Source organism: Pieris brassicae, chromosome 5, assembly GCF_905147105.1.
Source record: "Pieris brassicae chromosome 5, ilPieBrab1.1, whole genome shotgun sequence".
Classification (NCBI taxonomy): domain Eukaryota; kingdom Metazoa; phylum Arthropoda; class Insecta; order Lepidoptera; family Pieridae; genus Pieris; species Pieris brassicae.
Genome location: NC_059669.1, coordinates 20,276,612 through 20,288,291, shown reverse-complemented (window position 1 = coordinate 20,288,291; position 11,680 = coordinate 20,276,612).

Below are 11,680 nucleotides of genomic sequence, written 5' to 3'. Positions count from 1 at the left end.
GTGATTAATAATGTTATGATGATAAGTAGAAGAAAACCATCCAGCGACTTGTATAAGCTACTGAAGGGTTCTTATAAAAAGAAATCAAGGAAGGAAACACCTAAAAATAATATCGATTTGTTGGTACACTGGCTTGTTCTATCTATACTAAAGAATATATGTCAGAAATAATTTAATAAGAGTAATTTTTATTAGAATGGCAACACAACGCAATATTATAGACATCTTACAGGATGTAAATTGTCAATGTCAGTCAATTAATAAGTGTGTTAGATTGATCAGTGTCTGTGCCGAACGAGCTCGTTGACTTATTCTAAAATAAAATTTATTGATATTAATTTTACGATACCTTGGAATGTATATATAAACGTTTCCTTTGATTGTTCTAAGGAAGACGACAGGAATATATTAATAAAAGTTATGATAGTATTGTCTTTTGTTAACATAGCTTTTACACATTAAGAAAACACTTTTTAAACGGATTGAAGCTATGTATTATTATTATAAACCTTATATATTATAGTTATAGAGAGTTTATAATAATAATACATAGCTTCAATCCGTTTAAAAAATGTTTTCTTAAAAGCTATGATATTATATTTTATAACCACGTCCGTGGTTTTAGGACCACCCACTATTTAGGGGACCGGGATTTAACAGACAAAAGTCTACTTCTCTGTTAAATTGATCAGACATTCTCACGGACGGAATCGATCGTTAAAATTGTTAGTCATCAATCGAAGACAGGGCCTACGACAAATGAGTTCAACACTATGGAGGCGGATGTTTTTAAAGTTGTTTTCACGAGTTATCAAACCCAATGTCATGTCTTAGTATAATTGGCCTTTTGTTTTAGATAAGCAAACGATGCATTAGCAATTTAGGCGTGGTGGTAGTAAACATTGCCCTATCACAACCACGCCTAGCGATAATTATACGAAGTCTAGACTGTTTAATTTTCTAGACAACAAAACGGCTATTCAATTATCACCCGTAAACCGAACTGTGTTTAACACTATAGTGATTTAATATTGAGAGCGAGGTTTGGATTAAAGTTTTGATTAAAATTAGGTAATATTAAATATGAGCAATCCCAACGTGCTATTTTCGTAGATTCGATTTACGGCTGTGCACCAATATACTTTTTATATCTGCACATTTAATACATTCGCATGAAGAAAAACGTGAGGAAACCGGCATGCCTTAGACTTTAAAAGTCGATAATTAATTATAAGAAACAAAATCACGAAACAAACATTTATTGGAATTTATTAGAAGAGGCACTTATTATTTTCCGAAAACATTTTTGTACAGTTTTCTGTCGACTACGACTTTGAATGAAGTTACAACATAGTATTGTCTTTTATTAAAATAGTTTTTACACATTTAAAGAAAACACTCTTTCAATGGATTGAAGTTATTTATTATTATAGATATCTTATTATTATTTTACATAATTTTAATCGTTTTTTCCGACGTTTCGCGTGATCACCCTGACCACGCATGCTGTAAAATTATTAAAAATAATTAGAAGTTTATAATAATACATAACTTCAATCCGTTGCAAAAGTGGTTTCTTTGAGTTACAACTTAATTTCTAAGACACTGTACTCGTATGACATAATAATATTAGTTTGTCTATCCCAAGACGGTAAACACACAATTTACAAATACTTAACAATATCAGTAAAAAATTAACTAGCTACTGGTAGTAGTTACACAGAAACAGTCCAGTACCTACCATCATCATCATCAATGGTTATACAGCCCTTTGTGGGCCTTACCCTCCTCAAGTACACTTCGCCATCGCAATCTATCCAGTGCTTCCCTCATCCAATTGCGAAGACCTATTGTTTCTTGGTCCTTGACAATTCCATCCCACCAACGTAGCCTCGGTCTACCGAGTTGTGATTCAGTACCTTGGAGTTCTGTCATTCGCCATTCGGTGCAGCCAGCCTCTTGAGCCTGTTACACTTTATGAATGGGACGTTGTCTAGTATGCTATAAAGTTTTTCAATGTAGCGAATACACCGAACACAGTCGCGAAGGACCAAGTCACAGGACCAAAGATTCTTCGAAGAATCTTCCTTTCGTAGATAAGGAGAGAGATCTCTTCTTTCTTGCTAAGGGGTTTCAGAACCATAAGTGAGCACTGTTCGCAGAAGAGATTTATACAGAACAAGCTTCGTATTCTTTCAAAGATGTCGCGATCGGAAATATCTACGAAGGCCAAAGTAGCAGCGATTTGCCATCATGATGCGTCTACTGACCTCTCGGCTGGGATTATTATCACTCGTCAAAATTGCGCCCAAGAAAACAAACTCGTCGCATTGTTCAGAGCTTACGTCTTTCACGACAAAGGTATTTCTTGCTCCCAATGGTGTTGACGTCATTTACTTTGTTTTTTCCACATTTACCGACAGGCCTATAGAACTCTGCTTTTCAGAGGCTTTTAAGTCATTCCGCTAATTGGTTTTTGTTTCGCGTGTCTAGATTCAGGTCGTCTGCACACCCCTGTAATTGGGTGGACTTATAAAATATAGTACCTCTGACGTCTAGTTCGGCATTTCTAATGCATTTCTCCAATGTTAAGTTGAACAGTAGGTATGCAAGGGCGTCACCCTGTCTAAGGACATTATACGTAACAAATGGAGGGCAGATATCACTTTCTATCTTTACACAATTACTGGTATTAGCCATCGTCATTTTGGTCAGCCGTATAAGTTTTAAGGGACTATGGAATTCATACATTGCCTCGTAAAGATTAGGACGTAGAATGAAGTTGTAAGCTGATTTAAAATCTATAAACATTGTACTGTATTGTATTCCGAATTCCGCATTTTTTCTAATATCGTCCTGAGTGCAACAACTTGGTCCATAGAAAATCTATTGGGGCGGAATCCACATTCTTACTGACCAATTGTATCCTCGACGTATGGCTGAAGCTTTCTACCTAACTACAGTGTGTATAAATTTATTTTTCGAACTAGAATAATTAAGCCAAAACGGTTTCATGTTATAACGAAAAAACAAAATTCTGTCGAGTATATGACGCATAAAATGTTTTAATTTTACGTAGCAATTTATCATAATTCTGACATAACTACACAACGTTCAACTCGCATAAGTCCACGATTCTCCCACATTTCCTTATCGCAAGCTTATTACAGCTCCATGTTATAAAACAAGAACGCGCTGTGAATGTAAATTACACTCGTGGATTCCTTGCATAAAATTCGTAATGATAGCAAAATAAGGAACTGTAAACACGACCCTAGTTAATGTAAAAGGTATGTATTACGTTTTGTAGACTGTCTTGTAAGATCGCTGTTCAGGCAATTTGTAGCGCTTAAACTGTGTACGAAGATAAATTACGTTTTATCGCGTGCTATAGATATTTGTATTTTAATTTGAAAATTGAACGCTGGCGTTAAATGAAAATAATTTTCTAGAAGACTAAGATGGTTGCGACATGTTCGAAGAGGTAACGTGTAAGAAAATGTATGCATCCGGCTTCGAACCCACAACTTCGGGGATGAGAGTCGCTTAGACACTAGGCTAGCGGCACCATTCTTCTTATTATTATTATTTAGTTTTTTTGCAGTATTGCTTATTTAAGAAACAATAGTCTGGTAGTTTTTTCATTGTTATAATATTTATATGTATGTACTTGTTACTATAAAGCTGTTAGGATCTCTTTATTTGTCTTCTTTCTGTTTCTATTAAAGTTAAGTAATAAAAAACAAAACAATTGGAACACAAAATCGTCAAACAAAATGGATGAAACAAAAACCTTAAATAAAAAATACGCCATATTATTTACGCCCGAAAATTTATATTTTTAATCATAAATTTATCTATACCTATTTGAGCATTATTTTAATAAGCTTATATAGAAAGTGATGCCAAAACGCGCCAATGAATTTATGCAACAGCAAAGCCCCATTAGCGTGTTCCTTTGAATATAACGTAAATGTTTCATTTGGCTCATTATTTACTAAACGTGGAAGTTTGAACAATTTTAATCAGCTCACAAATTTTCCGGACAACTTCTTACATGACACCAAAAGATACAATATTCGTAATATATAAAAGTGTCGTGAAGAAAATCGGAGTGGATTACCGAGTAGAACTCTTATTTTGCATGCCTTCTTTAGCGAGGTGTAACGTCGTGTTCCTTGCGTCAGAGTTAACTACAAATCGCCTAATTAACTGTGCTATTACGAAAAGCAAACTAATAGTTAAATAATTTAATTTTGTATTTCTTCCAAGCCGTCGGAAAACCTTGCTTATGATTAAGACGTGCAAACATGCTCGTGAATGCTGTCTACATAATTATTTGTACAAAACGTCTCTAATTGCATGCTCTGTCGACGACACCTCGAAGCGCACGTGACGGGTCCGGTACAGGCTTAGTGTGGTACAAGGTATAAGCAATCAATTAATGAATTAAGTACTTTAATTTCCGACATAAAAAAGTCGCAATAAGCTAATTCTATATATACGAGAGGCTCAAAGTCGTGATATAAAATTGTGGTTGTACAAATTTTTTCTACATGCAAATTGGCTAAATACTGGAGAACGAATTCTCGGAAAGAAAATAATCACACAAATGCATTCTGCCAACACCCATATTATTCTTTTATAGTACAGGAGGCAAACGCACAGGAGGCTTGTTGTTGTTATGTTATGGATGTTAAGTAAGATACCGCCTATGGACTATCTTGACCATAAGTCAAATGGGTTTGGAAATACTGAGGAATGTGTACCAACACAAAGATTGCCCTAAAAACGCTTATTTGTGGGACGACGGAGGGCGAGTTGATACAGGTGAAATTTCTGCCTCGACGGCTGATAATAAAACTCAGCTGCAGGTATATATCCGAACAACACCTCTGAACACTCTATATGGTAAATGCGGTAGAGGATGCATAGGCATCTCTACGCAACGCCAAGGGATCGAGCCGCTCGGAAAGTTGCTCGAATTATTGTTATTATTCAAATTAAACTAGTTAGGCGGACACGTGCCTTAAGCTCACACAAAAGTAGTAACACATTACTGCCCAGCAACTAGAACATTATATTCAGCTTTATTATTTTTTATTAAACCTTTCGTGATCACCTGATTCTGTTGAATTATTACCATTCAAAATCAATCTCATATTTCATTTAATTTTTTAAATTTCATTTACTTTTTTTTTTAAATCTCATGACGCATTCCACTTTATAAGCCGACGCTTAAGTTTATGGGACACTATGAAACAACACTCCAACGGAACAGAGCAGCGAAACAATTTTGCCGTTACAGTTTGACACTTTGTTGCTACGTGTGCTGTTGAGTTGATGTATTTATAGTTTGTGTAGCTTTTATTAAATAAACTTTGACTATTATAAAGTAGCTGTGACCCGAGCTTTCATCTTAAATCTAGTATAGTATTTAAACTATAATAAAGTACTTATACGGAGCTTGATATATTCGGTAGTTAGCTGATCAGTTTTGAATAAAGCTTTAGTGCCTATCTCAAATATAATCGTTTTTTTTTTAATTTGCTAGTATATTTTTGTAAAATGTATGTTTACGAAAATTATTATCATTGACTTAGATAAAATAGCTAGTAAAGTATTATGTATGATGTGGTAAACTTCAATAAATAAATAAAATCAAACTAAAAGCTGTAAGCTAAAAGTAATCTTTTAGTACCATGTAGTTTTTTTAATAAGCGCGATTCATAAAACAAATCATCTTCATATTAATAATACTATTACTATATAAAGGATAGCATTTTTATATTTCATAAATTAACATAAACTTTTGTACATATTAAATTCTGGTTTTACCTACTTCCTACCCACTTTCATTATCCAGTCACGCAAACAAATTCCTGGTAGAACAACAAGAATTTGTTGTTTGTTCAAGGTCAATTTTAAAGTTTTGGCGAGAACTGAATTGATTTATGCTATACTTATGTACATTGTATGTGTTCAAAAACTAAAATAACAGCGAAGTGAGCGTCCTCAAACTTATTATAACTCCCTAAAGCTATATCTTTTTTTAATTAAATTCATTTTTACGTCATTTTGGACCAGACGAAAGGTAGATAATATCGTGGGTCCAACTTTCCCAGCGGGTATGATATTTTAAACCTAAATGTCGCCCCTAATAATCTAAAAGACGTTTTTATTGAGTAAAGCATTAAATTAAGAAAAAACTTTTTAAACGGATTGAAGCTATGTGTTATTATAAACTTATTATTATTTCACATAATTTTAAACAAACTGGATTGTGACTGTGGCCTGTCTTTCATAGGGAAAACTAAACGCAATATGTCCAGCAGACTCAAAGAACACATTGCGGACATAAGACATAGACGACACACAAAAGTACTTAGACGACACACGAAAGAAAAAAGATTCTTTCCAAGATTGGTACGCGAAGCTATTGAAATGAAATTGAAAAAAACACCCCAATTTCAATACAGAAGACGGCCTAAAATTATCAAACACCTGGGATCCAATAATATCCAAATTAATACCCCAAGACAAACAATCCGCGAAAATAGAGGACACTGTGAGTCATTTCTGCAAAACCCGTCATCTTTTAGTCGATACCAACTCCGCGGAAATAAATACAGATAACACAACTTTCTCTACAACTGTGATACTTTTTGACATTCAACAGCTTTTGTCTTCAGTCACCGTGACCACGCACGCTGTAAAGCACGCGAAACGTCGGAAAAAAAATTAAATTTAAAGTTATGTAAATAATTATAAGTTTATAATAATAATACATAGCTTCAATCCGTTTAAAAAGTGTTTTCTTCATGTGTAAAAGCTATGTTAACAAAAGACAATACTAAGAGTATTAAATACCTTTTGTAATATTCATTTTACTCCAAAGGGCATTATGAACCTAATAATCAGATTCTGCATCTATTTCATTTTGACTTGTTTTTTTTAATTAGCAAGTAGGTGATTAGCCTTCTTCGACACACGAGTCCGTCACTTATGGGTCTAAGGTATTCCAGTTTCCTCACTATGTTTTCTTTACGGAATTACCAAATGAGCGCACATAAACAGAAATTCCATTGGTGCACAGCCGAACCGACGACTACAGGAAAGAGAGTCACATGATAATGTCACAAGGCTAACACTGCTCCTAGTGTATCGCTCAAATAATTATTTAAAGTTTAACTTAAATGTATTTTTTTATATATAGCTAGCAAATTTTTTAATGTTTTGGTGGTTTTATGAGGTAAAATGACGTCAAGTGTTAATGAACACAAATAAGGATTGTAGATTCATTTAACCAGACCAAGGTTGTTGGACCATTTTTATTTTAAATATTAGATACAAAATGAATTGGCAAGGAAACAACTGAAGGAGTCTTTGTGAAGTAAAATTTAATTAAGAATATAACAAGCAAATAATTCGAACCGCCAATAATAAAATCGTTAAAAGTAAATAGAAATTCAAAAGACTTAAAAGCTGTGCAAAAAGGAAATAAATGTTGAAAACTTTCTTTTGTAAACGCGGATTGAATTGTGACGAATGAAATTCTGTATTGACAATGAATACTAATTTAAGCATCGATTTTATTAAGATTTTAATATTCCGTGTAAGCAAAAATAAAATGTCATCTTTTGCTTAGTCCTACGAGTTGATTTGAAAGTGTTGTAATACTATTTCCGATCGCCCATAACTATTTCTTAGGCTTCTTACTTCATAAAATTTTTAAACTGTAAATCTTTGGTATTTCGTTACCTGTATCGCGGTTTTTTATATACAAATAGGTCTTTAGAGTCGTGACCCAGAGGTAAAACACACGCCATTGTTTTTTTAGGCCTAATGCATACCCGTTTTCTAGCGATGATTCCTCACTTTACTTCACCGTACAAACGAGCATTAAATGCGCATATAGTTATAAATTTGGTGCACAGCTGGGGTCCCAACAAACTCGGAGTCAATGATAAAACTGCTCATAAGCGGCTTCTGGGTGAAATCAAACAAACCAGTTGTGATTTTCTCTTTGGAATACAACTTTACAAGCAGACGACTTTTAGAAAGTTTTTCACTCACGGACATCGGTTATCATTTAATATTTAATTTAAACAAATTTGTTATAATTAAACACTTTATCGCATATAAATTTGATAACAAAGTGCATTTTATATCCGCTAAGCTCACAAAAATATGCAGAGTAAAGTCTATTTAGTAAATAAGCTCAAAAGGCATATTTGAAGGCACCCTTCTTTGACAATACACAGAGTTCGTGAGCATTCAGACAAGGCAGTCAGGCGTGAGTCGTGCTAAAGTATGAAACAATGAACTTTTGTTCCATTTCTTGTTCTGCTAATCGCGGCTTCTTTCTAGCTACAAGTAAATACTGTCGTGATGTTTCCTCCACTTGGGACTTCTTGTATGTTTACTGTATGTTCTATGCTGTAAAGATTGTTAATATATGTCTTGATTAGGTCAACGAATACTCAACGTAATGTAATACGTTTGTATCGTTTTCATTCGTAGATGGAAGTCATAGGTCCATATAATATGTGTGAGATAAAAGGATATTTTTTCATACACTTAAACAAATTTATATTTCTCTCATCTCTTTATATTTATTTATATGTTCTATATCAATGTTTATGCATAAAATTATACCAGAAAATATGACATCACAAATTATACACATACAATTATACGCGTAGAACAGCCACTTCAAAATAAAAACTATATAAGTAATAATAATAACAAAAAGTAAATGAAAACTCAATCTTCATTAAGAGCATGATAAACAAAGATTGTTTGTACAACATTCCGTATGTTGTAAAATATATCAATATTTTCATCAATGTTAGTTAGTAATCAAGTTGTAAGAGCAAGGAAGCCTATTTACTAGACCATTAAATTAGCAGACTTTCTTACTTGTGTGGCCTTTTTTGTCACAGGCCTCCTGCAAATTCACACTCATGAACTGCTGTTTCCGTAATCTAGTCTATTTATTGTTTTAAATGTTATAAAGGAGAAAATAAATAAATTATTATTGTATATTTATATATAGACATATATAATAAATGTAAATTATTGTCTTCCTGTTTTGAGTTTACCTTAGGCACCAGTTTAATAATTTCTTGCTCAACTTTTCTATTCCTCTTGTCGTATGTCCCGCCCATTTCCACTTACATTTATTTATTTTTATAGTAACAACTGCTACCTTTGTTATTCCATATAAATAAAAATGAAACGTAAAATATATTGCTAAGCGCAAACCTCGAAAACGGCTGGATCAATTCGAGTAATTTTTAATTATTCTTTGAGCAATGAAGAAGGTTTTTACAGAAAGAATCATAGTTAAATGAAATGAAAGTCGCGGGGGCTAGTTAATAATATATTTTTTAACTTAACATTATAGTTAATTTCGTCCTTGTCCTTTGTAAAATTGTTATATATTGATTCTTTAATTTTGTAATTTTCTAAGCAACTCACCAAACCAAAAGGCCAAACTGGAACCGCTTTACCGTGTGGGGTCTCATATATCGTGGTTTCCACGCCGTAACTCTCGGTGATGGATTAGCGCTTTTCCGGCTTTTCAGCAGACCCTAAATGGCCACTGGAGTCCCATGTGGAGTGTACGACGTTTGCGCACTTAGTTGATGGAAATATGTGGGAGGTGGAGATTTTGACTTTTATTGTAAAACCTCTTTTCTTGAAACGTTTTTATTTGTACGAGCTTGGACCATTTACTTTTATTTACTGCGGTGTTAGGATTTTTAAGACTGTATAACGTATACGTTACTATATCTACCAGAATTAATATTTATATTTATGTCTATTTAACACTTCCATTGTCAGCCACACGATTGTCCTCAATATTTACGAAGGCGCTAGCCAAGCAAAGAACAAGAAGCACATTCAAAAAAAAACTACGGATATTCCGTTGTTTTTTTTTGCAATAAATACAAGTTTGTTATAAATCAGATAATTTAATAAATATAATTATAAATTTGTTAAATTTAATGAATGAGAATCACATTTTGAAATAGGCCAACACTGCTCCATATGGTGTACATTGACAATGTATATAAACCAAATTGCTATGTGTGACACAACCGAACAATAAAATGACAAATCGTATAAATATGTACTAATATGGCTCTTAATTAAGATATACAACAAAATATCCTTACATCTATTAAATTAATTACATTACTTAATTTGTAAAATGACTTAAAAATTTCCGCATGGCAGGCATTTATAGCTGCTTGGACAGGTTAATAATAATTTGACATTGTTGACATTTCTGGTTTAGTTATAGCGCTGACAAGTTATATTAGGGTTGTCATTTGTCATAAACCTTAAATTACTTTTTTTACTTAGCTTATCTTTTTAGTAGGTTACATATCAACATATAGTACATTTTGTTATGCTACTCATATAGATTCTTTTCTGAAATAAATACAAAAAAAAAACTTTTTTTTAAACATGTTTCTCTCCATAAAAATCTTCCTCAGAGTTCAAGTAATAAATAAAAAAAATCTCCACTTCGTCCAGCCGTCTTAGGGGTTCGCGCTTAGCAACATATTATGAGATTATGACAACTACTTGCATAACAAGGTAAAATCGCGATGATTAGGCACGGAATTTCCTTTTCCAGTTGCCATGGAAACGGATTTGCAATTCCATTTTTGAACTATCCACTACATTAATTAAGCGATAAACACTGTGTTGCGCTTATAAAAACCAAATCTATGATAACGAAATTCCTTAATAATCCTTATAGCTGTCTCGATAACAAGTTCCAATATTAATTTCCGCAAAAACTTAACTCTGAAGATAAGGGCGAGAAGTAACTCCATTTACCCCACTTAAAACTTTCTATCTTCTTGCTTATCTACCTATTTATTAATTGTCATTTTACAGATAAATGTAGCTGTAATTTTGACCGTAAATGTTTCTTGTAAAGTATCTTAGTTATGTCGTCAAATTAGACAAGGATGTCATTCTCTGCTATATAAGATAACAAATACTTTTTCTGAAAATTATTTTTTGGTAAAATAATACAAATTATCTACAAAAACGTGACCAGTTTAGTTTATATTATACATTAATTTAGTCGAGGATGGCCGCCAAGTATTATTTTAAACTTGGGATACATTTCAAATAAAACCCCATTTTCATAATTTGACAAAATACCGTCAATAGTAAAAATAGGTTAGGTAAATACATAAAACTCAAATAATCTTCTATCAAGACATATGCACTTAAAACATCCTTTAGACTAATTTAAGACGAATGACGAATTCAAGTATAGACTTATTAATAAGTAAAAACAGCATTTCCTTTGTTTTTGTGCTCTTTACGCGAATTTAGTACATTATTTACATAAATCGATGTTTCGAGTGTTTTTCAGATTTGACAATAGATATTAATATGGTAAAAAATATCTTTATCTATTCGTTAATTTAATGTGATAGATCTCCCACTGATCACGTAATTAAAAATAAATAGCTGCCCCCGGGAACTTCGTGTCGTCATAATTTGTTTTAGTATGTGGACCAACATATGGAATATTATTCTATAAATACGTACAAGCACCGTAAGGACGGATTGCTTTTCTACATTAAAAACTGGTTTTTAGTGTTTCACTTGCAATTTTTCAAGTATGTCCCTCCAAATACCTCCT